Below are 19,501 nucleotides of genomic sequence, written 5' to 3'. Positions count from 1 at the left end.
ATGTTTAACTCGGTCAAATGCCTTTTCGTAGTCTATGAAGCACAAAAAGACATCAGTTTGCATGTCTCTGCATTTCTGTACGAGAACGTTGAGAGCGAAAAGAGCTTCTCTGGTGCCAACACCAGATCGAAATCCAAATTGGCTATCGCCCAGTTGTTCATCACATTTTGGCCGTATTCTATTCTGTATGATGTTCAAGAATACTTTTAGGACATGGCTCATTAGACTAATCATACGATACTCTCCACATTTTTTGGCATTTTGCTTCTTGGGTATCGTGATGAATGTGGATTTTAGCCAGTCACTAGGAAGATTGCCTGTTTCGTAGATGTTGTTGAAGAACTGTGTGAGAACGTCCAGTTGATCTTCTTCCAGCAACTTTAGTATTTCGATCGGTATATTATCAGGACCCGGTGATTTACCTGTTTTAGCAGCTTTCAAGGCCCGCAAAACCTCAGATCGCAACATAGCTGGACCAGTCCGATCAGTGATCGGTGAAATGTTCCTCGATGAGTCCGCAAACATCTCTGCAACATAGTCACACCACACTCTCTTTTTGCCATCGGTGTCAAGAATGAGGTTACCACCTGCATCGGTCAGAGTATTCATTGATTTCCGTCTATGACCAACCATTTCCTTGATGTGCTTGTGCGCATTGAAGCTGTCATGTTTACGAAGGAGATCTTCCAAGTGCGCGCACTTATTGCTGTAGTAATCATTCTTGGCTTTCGCAATCTCTTTTCGAATGGTGACATCGATTTGCTTATACATTACTGGATTTGTACCCTTAAATTGCCTCCTGTCTTCCATAAGCTGCAAAATTGAATCTGTCATCCAATCTTGTTTTTTGACCAGTTGTGATGGTTGGAGGTATTGGTGACATATATCTTTTACACTTCGCTTTAGACTAGTCCACGTGTCGAGGTCAGAGGCAGTGGTTTCAGTGCGACGATCGTTGGCCCATTGATTAATAGCGGTGTGGGTCTTCGCTCGTGTGTCGGGCTCAGCAAGCTTCCGTACGTTTGGCCTTCCATCCATTCTCTTTGGCTGCAACTTCTTCAGCTTGCATGCTACGTCTACCACCACTGGGTTATGATCTGACCCAATGTCTGCACCGGGGTAGGTTTGCGCCTTCTTGATACAATTTCTATACCTTCTGTTGATCATAACATAGTCAATTTGGTTTCTGACTACGCGGTCTACTGTGTGCATTGGTGATGTCCATGTGTATAGCCGACGTGGTGGTAGCTTAAAGAAGGTGTTCGCAATTATGAGGTTATTATCCTGGCAAAACTCAATAAGCGTATCACCTCTATCGTTTCTGTTTCCAAGGCCATAAGCACCAGTCACTCCAGGAGTAATGGTCGAACCCACCTTCGCATTCATGTCACCCATAACGATAACTAACTCGTGATTCTTAGTAGATTTTAATAAGGTATCAATAGCCCTATATAAGTCCTCTATCTGGCCCACTGGTTTATCCCCTGTAGGCGCATAAACTTGGACAATGTTGATGTTAAATGGTTTGGCTTCTAATTTAATCAACATGGCCCGGTTTGAGAGGGGAACAAAATTTATGACTGATTTGGAAATTTCCTTTGTGAGAAGAATTCCCACACCATATCTTTCCAATCGTTGGTCTCCTCCTGAATAATACAGGACGTAATCATCCGATACAAAATTTGTGCCTTGGTCTGGCCATTTGGTATCACTTATGCCAAGTATGTCGACATGCAACCGTTTAATTTCTTTTATAACATTGGGGAGCTTTCCATCTTGTTTTAAACTTCTCACGTTCCAAGTTCCTATTCTAAGAGTTTTCCACCCGGAGATTCTTAGCACCCCTGTCCCATTTAAGGGACGCCGGGTACTCGGGGCCGTGGCTATATTTGACTTTTCCATGAAGCTAACTACTAGGGAATTTAGTGCAGTGGTTTCCCGTTGCCTTCTGCATTCGTTTGTTAATAGAAATTGTAAAAGAAAAAGTTGACGCAGGTTTAAAAATATTTGATGGTAGATTAAACCTTGAAACTGGCTGACTGCATTTTGGTCGAGTCCCTGAGATTGTTTACTCACCATATGCAGGGACGCCGAAGACGAAAAATTTATAAAAGTTTTGTGTGTGTTTGAGTTAAGATCTTAGATGTTTCCCAGTTATTTAAGTTAAAAAAATTGTTATATAAATCTCTGGGATGTCTAGCCTGGATTTCAAAGTCAAGAAATTCTTACAAGCTCATCATTGTCATTATAAAAAAAAATTATTTCTGTTTTGTTCGACTTCTACAAATTGGCGTTGAAAATAAAATATGTCGAGAAATTAACACACAGAACCCTGAACTTTTTATTTACTGTTTAGATGGGTGGACGAGCTCACAGCTGACCTGGTGTTAAGTGGTTACTGGAGCCCATAGACATCTATAATGTAAATGCACCACCCATCTAAGGTCTCAAGTATAGTTACAACGGCTGCCCCACCCTTCAGACCAAAACGCATCACGGCAGAAATAGGCAGGGTGGTGCTACCTATCCGTGCGGACTCAGAAGAGATCCTACCACTAGTAATTACGCAAATTATAATTTTGTGGGTTTCATTTTTATTTGACTGTATCTTCTGTGGCTTAGCTTTCTAAAGAACACTGAATTAAATACTACATACGTTTGGAATTTGTGTTGTGTTTAAAAAAATATAAACAATTCGCTACCATAAAATTATCATAAATTATTTAGCGCGTAAATTACCAGCACAAAGGTGTGGCTAAAATAAAGTAAATCAAACTATAGAATTAAGCTGACGAGAACGACAAAGGAATAATTTAATTAACACATAAACAGTCCGATCTTCGGACTCACACAGAGAGAAATGCTAAAAGTTCGAGAACGTGCCGTTGATAGGGTTGGCAGGAGCTTTTGGAAGAAATCGTGACGATGATCACTGAAGGAGCTATAAAAGTGAAACAGTTCCGTTTTCTGGTCTCGCTTTTATAGTTTGCTCTTTTAGTGTTCGATAGATGTTATACTTAATTTTAATACCCAACTTTCTAATTCACCTTTTATTTTCTATCTATACCGATAGCCTTGAGAGGCTATATCAGCGTTGCCCTAGCGTGTAGGTGAGTTCTCGGGGCTCAAACCGGAGGTGTTGCTAACACTGGCCCTAGTAAGAGGAGTGCTTCGCAGAATCTACCACCGGATCGGAAACGCGACCCACTGAGAAGATCCGATGAGAACTCAGTGGGCTGTCTGTGTCAATGGGTCAATGGGTTTTTTCGCCGAGCCCTAGCGACGGGTTCGGCGAGGGAATTCACCAAAACTAAGTGTGATGCAACGCTGTGACTAAATTTTAATACATATAAAAGCTTTTACAAGTACTATTCTGATTCTACTACTGACTCGGTGGTGCAGTAGTTAGTGACCCTGACTGTTGCGTCAAGGGTCTTGGGTTCGATTCCTGCATCGGGCACAAATTCGTGTGATAAACAGTTTTGTTTGATTTTCGTTTATAATCTATATAATTATGTATACATTTAAATGTATGTAACTACGAGTATGTATGTCAGTCTGGTATCCATAACACAGGAAATCCTAATTTGCGTACGTGATTAGTACTGAGTTATTATTATTATTATTAACCTTACTTAACCTTAGTTAAATTTATAGAAAATCAATTCATTAATATTACATTTCATTGATATTTGAGGGTGGAAAAGTGGATTAATCCACTCAAGGAATTTTCAAGAAATATCGTTAAGAAAATTTGAATGTTAGTGACAGCCCTAAGTGTAAGTAGAGAAGGTAGGAAATAGGGCAAGTGCCTAAGGCACCGCCTTCTGACGGCGCTCAGGGGTCCAGTGACAAAACGATATTAGTTTGCACTGCTTTAATCTTTGGTTCTGTGTGCTTAGTGCGAGTTTTTTAACGCTCTCGATAGCGTAAAAGTTAACTCAAATTTGTATAGAGATGGAACGTTTGGCTACGTTTGCCGCTAGGGGCGCTGTTCCAACTGCATACAAATCTCAGTTAACTTTTACGCTATCGAGAACGTTAAAAAACTCGCACTAAGCACACTGGGCGACCTAAGAGAAAACGTGGCTGAGAAATTTAAAAAATCTATTTCTATCTCCTTCATATCTCACTGAAAACAGTTCTGTGCGAAAGGGACAGCATGCACCTCGCATTGAAAATATCGATTAACGATTTAAATACTCGAATTCAATGATTCTTATCCTAGTGTTTTATGAAAGAAAACGCAAAAAAAAATAATGGAAGTCGTCGTGACCTAAAAGATCCAAAACGCCGAAGCGTGACGAAAATTTCATTCCTGATTCTTAATATACGGTAATACGGTAGGCAACGGCTTGTCTCTGCCCCTGGCATTGCTGAAGTCCATGGGCGACTACAACCACTCACCATCAGGTGGGCCGTATGCTCGTCTGCCTACAAGGGCAATAAAATATACATATTATTTACACTACGTACTTTTTTGAAATCGGTTCAAGTTTTAGCGAATATATATATTTGGGTGACTCGAGCTCTTCTTGGCTTATCTGATGTATGAATAAATAATGTTTATCACAAAAATAAGTACCACCACCAATATGAATTCAGAGTATCCATTCGCAAAACATTAAAACCCATCGCGGCAAATTAATTCGCGTAATTCCAACTATACTAGTGGTCCCGCAGTAGTCGAAATTCGACTATAATTAATTGAAATTGTAAGTTTGTACACTATTATGATTGTATTTTATACTTCTATAATCACAAATTTCGCCAAGGCTACACTTTAAAAAAATATTAATAAAGACAAACAATATTTAATCTATTCTCTATTTGACCACAGACGTCAAGAACAAAAGTTTGACAATAAATAAATATCATGCATGCGTGTATGCGTTAAATACGTGGTAGTGTGTGTAATATTTTATTTATTGATTTAATGTATTTTTTAGGCATAATTTAAAATAATAGTAACATTCTGCATTCCTTCTCTATATCTATACTTAATATTATAAAGAGGAAAGATTTGTTTGTTTGTTTGTATTGAATAGGCTCCGAAACTACAGAACCGATTTGAAAAATTCTTTCACTGTTTGGAAACTACATACACTATTTCCGAGTGACATAGGCTATAATCTTTTTTGAAAAATATTAGGGATCTATACTAAAACTCTAATAATGTAACCCAAAGTGTAAAAAAATTACCTAAAATATTCTTTACATCGCGTGCCCTGCGAAAACTATTCATAATAGAATAAAATAATGTACTACGACTTTGTAGAACACATTATTATTTGCAAAAAGTGTCGCGATAGCATATGTCTAACTATTATAGTTATGCCGCAATAAGTGTTCTTTTATTTAAAAAAATAAAACAATGTCAAATATCGTTGACATTTTTGTTAAAGACCCGAGCGGAGCCGGAGCGGACCGCTAGTTCTCTATAAGTGTGGGAAATTTCATACTCCTCCGTCCGCGCAATTTTCGTAAAAAGGGATACAAAGTTTTTGCTTCACGTATAACCAATCTTGATCCATACGCCCGAGATAGATCCAGATAGCTGTTCAGATGCTACCGAAATGATCAGATACGTTTAGTTTATCCGATATCCCGGGGCGCGTGGGGGGCGATCTTTCCATGCGAACGTCCTTTGACCTAAAAACCCAGTTTGTTGGCCCACGGATGTAAGTTTTGCGGTCACAAGGTCGCGCGACCGGGATTCTTTCAGGTAAATCCAGGTGATTTTCATCTTAGTTTTTTTTATATTTATTAATGCTTAGATGGGTGAACGAGCTTACGGGCCACCTGATGTTACGCGGTTACCGGAGCCCATAGACATCTACACATATACTACATAAGTTATTAGTATTCGGATTCCCCGTTCGTCTTTGTTTAATTAAGTCTGAAAAGCCAGATTTTTTTATTTCAGTTTTGTGAACCGAATCAATGAATAAATCCATTATTGTATAAACATTTACGAGTATTTACCTATTATCTAATTTAAACTGCTCTTTTCTATTATTAAAACCAATTTATTCTTAAAACTAATTGGTTTATCTCTGATAACTTATTTCAGCATAATGATGAATTAGAATATCATAATATTATTATATTTCGGAACGACTTCGTAAATATTTATTTAGACGCTTTATATTAGTTTCACTTATATGTATGTTTGTAACTGACTCCTTTAGAGGCGATTTTGACCCACTTTAAAGGGCCATGTTTCATTCAAATTTTGTAGATTTATCGAGGACCGATAACAATTCAATATTTTAAAAAAATTTGAAAAAATTGAAATTCAACTTAAAAATGATAAATAAATAATAGTTTAAAGAAACTAAAAAAAGCACGCTTTATATAAAATTCAACTAAAAAATATAAAATGAATTTTGATAAATTTAATTTGAAATTAGTGTAAAAAAAAAATTTTTATTGTAAAAAAAACTGTGGGCTGCATGGTGTTATTAGTTATAAATATTTTTCTGACAGCTACGAGTAGAAGAATTATTATTTTATTTCAATTTCAAATTTCAATATCTTAAAAACTAAAAAGTAGACTTGCGCAAAACATCACCTAAGTGATGTGAACACATCACTTAAGTAATGATTCGGGTGTGTCATTACAGTAGTGTATTACAATACAAAGTATGAACTTTGTATTGTAATACACTGTTATATTACTTGACAGAGATTGACTTACTTAATAATATAATAATTTTATTTTTTACTTAATATAATTTATTGTGGGATGAACGGATTTCATATGGCGACTTAGACTGCAAATTGAGCTCGACAATAATGTTAATATACGAGAGCAGTAGATGCATTGTTTCGGCGCGATATCCTCAAAGTGCATCCAAGGAGGACTGTACTTTCATTTAGACGCCGTTCTTTCTTTCACTTATTAAACACGCATTAAAACAAATAATAAAACTGTCTTCATACAAGTGCTTAAGTAATTCAAACACAAAAATTTATATGAAATATTACTAAACAATTACGAGCGACTAGCGATTTTACAAAAGTTGCGAATTTAAAATTAAGTAACTACTTGCGGGGAACTACTGGCTGGTCGCATGAAAAATATAAACACAAATACCTATATTAAAATTCAGACGTACCATAGGTATAAAAATGTACCTAGCGGCCAGGACATACGGTTCAAAATCACTAGGAATAATTCCGTGTCGCTTGCTCATTTATTTTGGTCGATCGGTCTGTCTCGCTCGCTCGGTTCCGTTCGTGTATTAAGCAACATTACACGACAAAGAAAGAAACATATTGGGTGATAGTGTGATGTTTGTTTCCTTCGCGTAATGTGTGATGTTGCATTACATCGTAGAGTAATATTACCGGAGTAATATCACTCGCATTACTTACACATGTCTATTAAAAAGCAACCCACGCTCTTTTTACAATAAAATATATGTGCTTTTTTACACTATTTTCAATTTAAATTTGATGAAGTTTATTTTGTCGTTTTCAGTTGAATCTTAATTAAGCGTGATTAATAAACTATTGTTGACTATCTTAAGAAAGGTTGTACGTGAAAGTACAGTTCCCTTACAAAAACAAGCACAGTATAAATACTGTGCGACTTTCAACCTCATGTCTCAGACGAGTCTCGGTGAAAAATTCTTCTTAAATAAAAAAGAACATATCTCTAGAGCGCGATTCAGAGTCTCGATACAGCGACATCTATTGACGACGCATAAAACTAATAAACACAAATTCGGAATCGCAACATCACTTCAATTTATTGCCAGGCGTACGTAAAAAATACAATAAAACGAAGATAAAAATGTCCGTATATTTAGTAATTGTCTGAAATATAATTCTGATAATGGGAAATAAATTAAATTATTGAATTAGATGAACAAAATATGGACGAAACAGCGTACACAATAGATGACATCATCGATCTAAACACATAATTATTTTTAAAAGAATAGTTTGTTATCCTTTTACACATATTGTAAATATTACCTACACATGCCATGTATCTCAAAATTAGCTACCGCAAATAAAAACGTAGTTCAGACTTTTTAACTTAAAATTGCGCCTTTTGTATTAAAATAGCAATGTCTCATTAAAAACCCTAACGGCCGTTTTCAATAACGTATCTGAGTTTTCGGATAGATAGCTATCTCCGAATATCAGCAAGAGCGTATCTGTCCTTAGTTTGCGTTCCACAATCACGGATAAGTGCTATCTCTCTATAACCAACAGTAGATAGCTTCTTCCCTCCGATTTATCCGAGCCTCTTGATACGTTTCGTTCTACTACAAATTCGAAACAACATCAGGATCAAGACTTATTTTATTTTATTCTAAATTATAACTATAATTTAACCGGCATATTGTAGACTATCATAAACACATTTGTTTATAACAAAAAGTTATAAAAACATATGTAGATTTTTTTAAAATGGACGTATTGCTATTTTTATCCTAGTCGAAATTATGAAACGAAACGTTTTGACAGTCCGTTTGCCAATAAGCAGTGATCAGTTTCTTTTGTTTGTTTTTCTATTGTTTACCTACTATATTAGATGATGACTTACCTCCAAAACGCTTTAAAACTTTCGTTTATAATTCTAAGTGTGTTTATAATTAAAGAGCTACAGTGAAATAAAATGAATTCTGTAAGTATCTATGAACTACATTGATAATAATAATTTTACTTTGAAAACTTTGAGTTCAAGTTTAGAAAATATATCTTTTTCAGTCAAGAAAGGCAGCACCCATGACAAAAGATGAGACGATGATTCTAGCAGAACTTGTGGCGGCAAAAAAACATTTCAATAATAAGGCAACAAATGCCACAAACAATAAATTGAAGGAGCAGGCTTGGCAAACCCTTGTAAATGATTTTAATTCGTCGATTCGTCGTTTCCCACGAACTCTATCGCAGCTTCGACTAAAATGGGAAAACTTAAAGAATGCTACGGTAACATAAGAAACAACCTTAGTAAGGTTAGTAATAATTAGTTAATTGTTTGTCTCTAATAACACATTGATAAACATGATTTTTTCTTCAGGTTGCCGTAGTATTTGAAATAATTATGCTCTTTGTTACAGGCTGGAGGTGGTAAGGATTGCAGATGAAATTTTGGATAAAGCATGCACATTGTTGTAGGTCACATATAATATTTTTAACACTTTTACAGCCAAGCGGAAACAAGATGGAAGAAAAGAAATGCAAGGCTAGCATAGGGACAATGCATTAGCAGAATATCTAATAGCAAAAAAGAGACTTGACTTGGAAAATAAAGAAAAGGAGATTGTTGTAGCAAAAGTTAAGTTAGATTTAGATAATTTAAAAAATAAAAAATTACTTAAAAGGAATATTAAATTTCATAAATTAAGTAGGCAATAATAATTTTATGTTAGATAGTTTTTTAAGTATATGTGCAAATTCTAAATTAAATATCTTGCATGTACTAACTACCATGTAATTATCATTTTGGAAAATAAAAAATAGTCAAATTATCTTTGGAGTTTATTTTATAAATTATCTTTGGAAGCAATTATTTACAAGTACATAGTTGTATTTCAGATGTAAGTTTTGAAAAATTGTTACGAACAATTATATTATTTTCCTGTAATGTATCTGCGACTGAAATTTCTGATTCTAATTCTTCTAAATTCATACTTCTGACGATATTATGCAGCATGGCAGCTATAATAACAGCTTGCATATTTTCTAGTTTTAATCTACTTTTCAATGATGTACAGGGAGTCTTCTTTTACAAACACCAATGCATCTGAAAATTATACATTATTCGCTTAAATTATTTTACAATACAGTATAACAAGCTCTTAACTAAAAAAAAAGATTACCTCTCTATAGTATTTCTTGTTTTAATATGTGATTCATTTTAAATCGTTCCGATTGAGTATGTGGGTTAATTAATCACGTTAAAAGATAGGGTTGTGGGGATAGCCTCTATCGGCAAGCAAATAGCAATTTCCAAGTCCACCTTGTTATCAATGTTCTCTTGATATGTAGATAATTTATTATAATAGTGTCATATTAAATTCATATAAACACCTAAATATATAATATAAATAAATAAAAATATAATAATAATATATAATAATAATAATATAAATAAGGTAATATAAATAAGAAATACCTTTTCAATCGGAATGGTTAATTATAGTTGTATCATGAGTAGACCCAGGCCATCAAGCAACAACATTTTGAAACATCAATGATTCATTGCACACAAATTACACATTCAAAATACTCTTTTTCTATTTCTAAATTCCTCTCCTATGTTTGAATCTGTAACACAAATATAAAATGTAGAGGTATCAGTGTGTAATAAGAATGAAGGTAAATAGCCTACCAGGTTATTGTATTAGTATATGAATGTCATTTAGGGCACCATGGGAATCCAGCAGTATTATAGAATTCCTGTTGAGTGTGATTTTGTAACACAACAAAAATTAGGTATAATTTTGCTATTGCTATAAACAAATATAAGTTGTAATAACGAGTACTTTTATGGTTAAAATTTATCTTACCTTTTTGACGTTACACTCAAATATGGTCTCATTAAATTAATCAATTCATTCACAACACCTTTGCTCAGAAATCTATAGTCAAATTCGTAATTATTGATCTTCGCCATGTAATTCAGACGATCTTTATTTTCCTAACCATATGATATCGGCCTCACTATCACTATCTGCCTCACAATCCATTATCATTTGAAATAATTCCATATCACTATCATCACTGCTACAATATGCCAATATGAAGAGAAACAATTATTAAATTATAGCGATTTACTTTCGAAAGATAAACATGTAACCGGCCGATTTTGACAGATAAGCGAATGCCCATACTAGAGATAGCGCCGCCTACCGGAGAGTTACTTAAAACTCATATTGAAACGGAAGTAAGCACGATTTGTATGAGCGTTCTATCTTTAGCAGGCTATCCGTCCTCCCGACGATGGATAGATAAATCCGATAGGAACTGCTGCCCGTCGATAGGTTATTGGAACGTAAGTAAGGACAAAATTAAAGATTTGTCTATCTTTAGTAACCGAAACTAGGGATAGATAGGTTATTGAAAACGGCCGTAAGCCATACATAAGTTATTGTTAAACAAAAAAAGGGTTTCAAAAGGGAGCTTAATACTGAACAACGGTTAACAAATAGACGATACAGAGAGTTTTCATACAAAAATCTGGCTTATATTCCTATATGAAAATTCGGTTTCATTTTTTCGAAGTGCACAAGAAAACAACTTATCGACAATCGTTCAATGAATTGCTATTGGCTTATCGTTGCAAGAGACGACTTAAAAAAATTAAACTTAAAAAAATTGTAGGACATTATTTAACAACAAATACATTTTTCTACAAGTTTATTCCTATAACTTTTTATTGTAAAATGGAAATTAAAAAGTTATAAATAAAAATAACTGACAATTTACGAATAAGTTTTCTTTTGGACGCTATATCTATATTTCTGGTCATTTTACAATATAATGACATCAAAGCAATTCATTTTATAGAGGGTTTTTTAACCAATAATTCCAGCTACGAATTTGTTAAATTTCATTAATTTATCTGAGTTTTACAGCGCTTCAAATTTGACCAGGTCTTTAAATATTCGCAAGAATGCGATAAAAATGAACGTTAGGCTTAGTTTCTATTATATATATTTTTAATAATTTATTATCGACCCATTTCCTCACCATAAAACAAAAAAAAAAAGATTTTTATAATACTTCCTAATCAGAGTGTAGGTACATTTACGAGAATCCTAAGCAGATAGATAATTCCTATGTACCTCTTGGGGCCAAATGAACATCTGCCTGTTATTAAACTTACATTTTAAAAATGGGGTTTGGAAAGATTAAAATATTGTACAAGTAATTTGATTTTAATCTTACCGCTGTTTTGTTTTTATCGTGTCGTTCTTTTGTACGTATTTTAAATGATAATTGGTATTCGGCATTCAATAATGGTTATACGTTGAAGTTCTATATCGAGGAGTGAAACGCTATCCGCTATATTTATATACATAATATTATGTATGCTTCAACTATTTCCTTCCATTCCTATCCATTTTCTTCCTCATAACAGTGCGCTTAGTGCGATTTTTTAACGTTCTCGATAGCGTAAAAGTTAACTCAAATTTGTATAGAATTTTTTGGCTCGAGAAATCGATTCTTTGATTAATTGATCTCGAATCGCCATCCCTACTTTGAGCCTGCCCTGTGAGCTCACCCATATTATGTTAGGGCGAAGCTGAAATAGCCTTTCAAGGCTATCAGCATAGGTAGGAAAAAGAGGGCGAGAAACATCACATTCATATAGTAATTAGTATTAGTATGTCTCGGGTGTTCTCGGCGTGAGTCTGTACGTACCGTACCGCCTATTGAAGTGTATATTATATAATCTAAATTCACTTTTCACTACTTAAATAGTTAGATAATGAAGGTTTCGTACATGCAAATGCACGATTCCTCTACAAAAACAAGCACAGTGAAGACACTGTGCGACTTTCAAACCTCATGTCTCAAGGCAGAGTCACAGGCACGGAATTCACTTAAATAAAATTTAACATATCTCTATACCGCGATTTAGAGTTTCGACACAGCGACATCTATTGACCGCAAAGAAAAGCGTGAAAATTGTCAAGCGATTCGAAGCATGGGAAGGAAAGTATAGGTACTCGAATTGTGGGATTGTTGTGACGTGGCCGAAATTGTATTAGAAAAAAATGTAAATACACACATGCCATTAAAAAGATATGATTGAAATTATTTCACTACCTATAAAACCTGAAGGACAGTTTAATTGACCAGATGTACGCTCTTTTGAAAGTATTAAAAAAATACACAGGACTACTTCCTTCTTAACGATGTGGGCACGAGAACAATGTCAATGTCCTCTGCTACGATAGATACAGAATCATAAGATTGGGATGTGGCAAGCTCAGAACGGACGATGACTGTATCTGCATCTAATTCAGCCTGGTCGCACTAAAAGTCACCTCTGGGCTCTGATGGGGCAGTTTTGAGTACATCTATTAAGAAAGAGGTTCTAGAGGGGGAAGAAACAGCTGAACCTTCTAGGACAAATTATAGTAATAACGGGCAGATGTTCATTTAGCCCCAAGCGGTAACTTAGGAATTTTCTATCTTTTTTTTTATTGCTTAAATGGGTGGACGAGCTTACAGCTGGTGTTAAGTGGTTATGGAGCCCATAGACATCTACGACGTAAATGCGCCACCCACCTTGAGATATCAGTTCTAAGATCTCAGTATAGTTACGACGGCTGCCCCACCCTGCTTAGGATTCTCGTAAATGTACACTCTGATTAGAAAGTATTGTAAAAACCAATGATTTTTTTGTTTTATGGTGAGGAAAAGGGTCGATAATAAACGAATAAAAATATATATGACAATGAAAACTAAGCTTAACGGTTCATTTTTATCGCATTCTTGCGAATATTTAAAGACCTGGCCAAATATATAAATTAACGAAATTTAACAAATTTGTAGCTGGAGTTAAAAAACCCTCTATGAAATTGCTATGATGTCATTATATTGTAAAATGGCCAGAAATATAGTTATAGCCCCCAAAAAAAATCTTATTCATAAATTGTCAGTTATTTTTATTTATAACTTTTTAATTTCCATTTTACATTAAAGGTCATAGGAATAAACTTATAGAAAAATTAATTTTCTACAAATAATGTCCTATAAAATTTTCTGCAGGGTTGTTGGTTTATGAGAAACAGCGCGAAAACCCTTTTTCCAAGATGGCGGCTGGGGACCATTGGTGGCGACCCTAAAAGCTTGAACTTATGCTTATGTATGTCAACTTATCAACTTTTTTTTTTATTGCTTATATGGGTGGACGAGCTCACAGCCCACCTGGTGTTAAGTGGTTCCTGGAGCCTATAGACGTCTACAACGTAAATACGCCACCCACCTTGAGATATAAGTTCTAAGGTCTCAGTATAGTTACAACAGCTGCCCCGTCCTTCAAACCAAAACACATTACTGCTTCACGGTAGAAATAAGCAGTGGTACCTACCCGTGCGGACTCACAAGAAGGCCTACCGCCAGTAAACTCCTCCTTCACTATTTAAGAAAAATATAATTGCGTCCTCTGAAACGCTCGCTCGTAAGTCGAAAGGAAAACGTAACATTATAAGAAGATGAAGCTTAATTCGAAAATTCAAATATAAACAAATGTATAGATAATAAATTTTATTTAATACTAGCTGACCCGGCAGACTTCGTAGTGACTCAATCGATAAATAGAAAACTTAAACTTTTGTATAAAATAAACATAAAACAAACAAAACCAATCGGTCCGACGGGGGACACATCAAAGGAAAAACAAAATTGTTATTTTTATTATTTATTTAATTCCGAGCATTTTCATATTTATCTACCTTTTAAACCTTCTCTGGACTTCCACAAATAATTCAAGAATTTCAAGACCAAAATTAACCAAATCGGTCCAACTGTTCTCGAGTTTTAGCGAGACTAACGAACAGCAATTCATTTTCATATTAATTTATAGAGAATAATAGAGATTCGCGAGTGACCTTTCAAATACTTTATCAGAGGACTCGTGCAATCAGTGCACGATTCCTTACAAAAAGTGTACACAGTAGTTTGTACTGTGATTCACGATGACCTGGAGTTGACTCGACACGAATTGAACTGTAGAATTTACTTAAATAAAATTTTGCACACCTCTATACCGCGATCTAGTTTCGGAGCAGCGACATCTATTGACAACAAGCGAAAGCAGTCAGACAACAAGAACACGCTCAAACGATTTGAAGTATGTATGGGAAAGAGTATACCCGAATTGTGGGTTTGCTGTGACGTGGCAGAAATTGTATTAGAAAACAAAATATACCACTAAAAGGATATGATGATTGTTTGAAATTATTTTTCTATCGTGCCAGCTAAGTGAATTCTTAGAAATGTGGACGCATCGCAGTCATAGCTGAAACTAGCCGGACTTTTCGGCGGGAACGCGAGGAGTGAAGCTGTGTGATTTGTTTGATTTTTTCTATTTAGTGTTTCTTCAGGTTTAAATGTGTTATAACGGTGGTTTATTAACTTTTTAATATCTGTGAAAGTGGACGTAACTTCTCGGGATTCTCCAAAAAGTCCACTGAAATAATCTCAGTAAATGACCACCATTTTACTGAGATTATAGTTCATCCCATATCATCTTATTTCATTTAATTTCATCCGAGTTGATTGATGTCTCAAATTAATAATCTTCATTTCATTTCATTTATCTCCATTATAGTTTTTCATAAATATAAGAATGTAAATTAAAATAAGACATGCCTTAAAGGTCTTAGTTACCAGGTCATAAAATCCCTTAGAAAAAAATTAAACTAGCCCGTTATTAATTTAACAGTTTAATATTAGATTTCCTTTTTAATGTTTCATAGGCAGCGGCTTGGCTCTGCCCCTGGCATTGCTGAAGTCCATGGAAGACGGTAACCACTCACCATCAGGTGGGCCGTACGCTCGTCTGCTCGTACAAGGGCAATAAAAAAAAAAATAACACTTTACAATTTAAAGTAGCCCGTATATCACAATTTAAATACCGCCCGCTTCCCCTCAGAGTTGGCGACGGTCTATTTCAAACACATAAAAAGTTATAATAACATATATAATCTTTGAAAATTATTTTGCTGTGAATTTAGCGTTAGTTTTTGTATTTAAATTAAAGTTTTTTATGGGGTGATTCTTTTCAAAAAACCTTTAGCATTTTCTGCTGAATATGTGAAAATAAACTCAACACTTCGCGGCTCTCTCCTTTCCTATTTTCCTACCTAAGCTGATGGTCTTGAGAGACCATATCAGCGTCACCGGCCGGTCATAGTCACTTTATGTACCAGAAGTTTTCATAAAAAAAATGACTGAAAATCATAAATAAGTTACCTCAAAAGAATTCATCTTTCATTTGCAAATACACCAGTAATCGGAGCGGAGCTCATCCTTACCACCAAGAACCGTATATTCTTAGAGATGTCACGTACCACCATTATCTGTTACTAACTGCCACCACGGTATTTCCTGAACGCCATATGTCCTTCTTCGTACAGGATTTTCAAGAAAATTCTCAGTAGCGGTTTGGCTGTGCCCCTGCATCCGTGATAACGTGAACACACGCCATCAGATGGGCGTATGATCGTGCTTATAGTAGCCTTAATCTTCCAACTCCTACTACCTTAAGTACGAATTATAGAGCACTAGCGACCCGCCCTCGCTTCGCATCGGAAGCTGTAATTTATTATTGATTTCTCCACTATTCAATGGATGTTATTATACATATAAACCTTGCTCTTCAATCACTCTATCTATTAAAAAAAACCTCATCAAAATCCGTTGCGTAGTTTTAAAGATTTAAGCATACATAGGGACAGAGAAAGCGACTTTGTTTTATACTATGTAGTGATATTAGTTGATGCCATTATACTCCTTATTTTCGCTGATAAGCAATTATAGATATTTTTTTTATTGCCCTTGTAGGCAGACGAGCATACGGCCCACCTGATGGTGAGTGGTTACCGTCGCTCATGGACTTCAGCAATGCCAGGGGAAGAGCCAAGCCGCTGCCTACCGCTTAATACTCTCCATAAGCCTCGTTTGAAGAAGGACATGTCATAGCGCTCGGGAAACACCGTGGAGGGGAGCTCATTCCATAGCCGGATGGTGCGTGGCAAAAAAGATCTCTGGAAGCGCACTGTGGATGACCGCAGTGGCTCCAGGTAGTATGGATGAACTCTACTCCGATGGCGGGCGGTGCGGTGGTAAAAACGAGATGCCGGTATCATTTCGAATAATTCCTCAGAGCACTCCCCATGGAATATTCGGTACAAAATACAGAGGGAACCGAAGTCCCTCCGCAGACTCAGAGGTTCCAAACGATCCGATTTGAAGGTTAGCATAGTCGATACACCGACGCAATTGAGACACCGATACAAGCCTCATGCTTATTCTGGGCTCCAAGGTTCGGTTTTAGTTTGCCAAATATAAGATTTTACTAGCTTAGGTCTTATCAGAATTGTGTATTGTCAAGAACGTATCATACCATTTCGACTTTTGTTCCACGTGTGTGTCCCGGCTGGAATCGCATGCTGGGGTACTAAACAAAAGCCAGTTTCAATACAGCTCGCCAGCCAACTTTTCCCAGGGATTAGCGTCCGACGATTTCCTTACTACTCAAAAAAAAAAGTTCAAACCTCATCCTGTATTCCACCAAGCGTGTCCGTGGCTGACTTCGACCAAAAAAACATTCTTCTTCGACGAAGTCTTCTGTCTATTTCTGGGCTGTGCTCCTCTCTGTTATTAATCTCCTTTTTCCCTGAACTTACCTCGCCATTCTAGAGGTGATTATGAAGCCACTACTGCTAAAAGAAACTACGGGTAACAATGAAGTGAATTGTGATATGATAATTCGACAACAATCTGTGTTACGCATAAATTCCTTATCGGATGTTCCAGGTTAAACTGGCGGCTTTATCTATAGAACAGCATCAGACATAAGGCAGCACAGATCGTCGCCTATCACAAACCGATAGACAAAAAAATCAAGGAGAATGTGATGGACAGGCGTGATGAAGCTATCATTACCTGACTCACACTCCTAAAGCTACTGGTGCTAGCGCTCCGAGCCTGCAAGAAGAAACATTCGTTTCTATACACCAGCACAAACAGCTTGTCTAGCCGTCGAAACCTTTTTTGCGTCCAGTCAGCCTTTTTTACGGAAACAGCTAGCTTTTCCCCGCAAGAGAAACCCTTCGATCGACTTTACATTTATGAGATTTGATTTCGTATAGGCATTTTATTTTAATGCCTAAAGTTAGCCGTTTCCGAAAGGGCGTTTTTTTTTACAAAAAGGCAACGACACACTGACGACCAAAAAGATTGACATGCTCCAAACAGTTACCGAGTATGTGTAACGGCTTTAGACCTCGAATTAAATAGAAACGTGGGTATGTATATAAACGATTCAGTTAATCAAAAAAAAGCTGTCATTTGTTATTCATAAAAACCTTTTTTTTTTTTAAATTTGGAAACCCAAACTTTGCCATATTTAAACAGATCCCTTGTAACGCTTCATCGTTATTTTGTCTAATAATTTTCCGGGTCTATTCTCTATTTGTACTGTACATTCGAGTGTTAAAAACATTTAAATTTCTTTAAAGTAGGCGAAAGAATATTTTATATAAATTTTCTATCAGAAATGCAATTTATTTGTTTTTTTTTCTTCCATTGAAATATACGGTAAATGAATCTTTTTTTAACTTTATTATGCGGATCCGATTTAAATTCCACCAGGGACACAATGCTTTGGTAGCCGCGCAATAGACAGTCCGCGCTAAAACTTCATGGTTTTTTTATGTTTCAAATCAATTCAAGCCGTTGCACTATCTCAGTATGAAAAATGTGCACACACACAAAATTGCTAAAGAAGAGATAGATCGTGCGTCATCTAATCTTATTGGTCGTATACACAGAAACATTTATAAAGGTTAGCACAAAGATTTGAACTCGCATCGAAGGCATGTCCGATCTTCGTAAATTTAATTTAGACTTATACCTCCGATTCGATTCAACATTGGAGCTATATTTGATTATAAACTTGTGATTTGAAAACAAAATAAAACCTCTTTATAATTTTATTAATAACTATGTTCAGATGGTTTATAGTTTAGATTAGAAATTTACAAAACAATCTTCACTTCAAATATAGCACCAAAAACACAAAACATTTATTAGTTATGCAAGCATTTTCTTCATTGTGTAGTCATAGAAGTTAGAAACGGTGAGTTTTCATAGTCATCAGATACAAGCAGGACAGAAGTTTGCAACAACAACCTTTGAAGCGACCCTTTACAAAGACATCTGACATTAAACACAGCTTGACAGCTGTCAAAGTTCGTTTGAAGATATCATTGTTTTGACAGATATCAAGCGCTGTTCCGAATTTATTCAGTTCTATTTAGTAATTCGACTCTTTGTTCGCAATAATTTAAATATAAAAGAATGTAAAAGGCCCTTCGTAGAACATAAAAAGCTTGCCAAGGTAGCAACATCGAATAATTTACAACATTTAATCCTTGCAACATAACGGACATCCAGTCAAATAATATTTTCATGAAACACTTACGGTACAGATAAAAAAGATTTATCTTGAATTTGGAACTCCTTTTTGTGGCGTTGGTTTTAGTTCGAGAATGGATTTTAACTTTTTTGGTATATTTGTATTAAAAGAAATTGAATCTTTTGTAATTTGAAAGGTTTTTGTGCTATACACAACTAAACATAAGTAAGGAACTAAAATAATATTATGCATGTGATTTTTCTATACAAACCAAATATTTCAAGTGCAATCGATGATAAGTAATTATTATTATTATTATAATATATACGCGGATTGATACCACAGATTAACTAAGTAGCTCACATAATGCCTTTTTTT

The 19,501-nt window shown here is 35.4% G+C and overlaps 1 protein-coding gene and 2 long non-coding RNA genes across 4 annotated transcripts in view; 1 reads left to right on the top strand and 2 right to left on the bottom strand.

The window, feature by feature from the left end:
• LOC101741854 (calmodulin-A) overlaps window positions 1-19,501 on the bottom strand; it is a 226,652-nt gene that overhangs the window by 60,440 nt on the left and 146,711 nt on the right. The gene's annotated exons all lie outside the window — the stretch shown is intronic.
• On the top strand, window positions 8,242-9,491 carry LOC134199296 (uncharacterized). Its single transcript, XR_009973730.1, has 3 exons — window positions 8,242-8,644; window positions 8,728-8,975; window positions 9,081-9,491. It is a non-coding gene; the product is annotated as an uncharacterized LOC134199296 (long non-coding RNA).
• LOC134199297 (uncharacterized) lies at window positions 9,489-11,087 on the bottom strand. Its single transcript, XR_009973731.1, has 2 exons — window positions 10,139-11,087; window positions 9,489-9,766 (listed from the first exon to the last, which is right to left on the bottom strand). It is a non-coding gene; the product is annotated as an uncharacterized LOC134199297 (long non-coding RNA).

This window comes from Bombyx mori, chromosome 8 (genome assembly GCF_030269925.1).
Source record: "Bombyx mori chromosome 8, ASM3026992v2".
NCBI classification, from domain to species: domain Eukaryota; kingdom Metazoa; phylum Arthropoda; class Insecta; order Lepidoptera; family Bombycidae; genus Bombyx; species Bombyx mori.
Note: the sequence above shows the minus strand (reverse complement) of the source record. Positions and strands in the feature narration are given on the sequence as shown.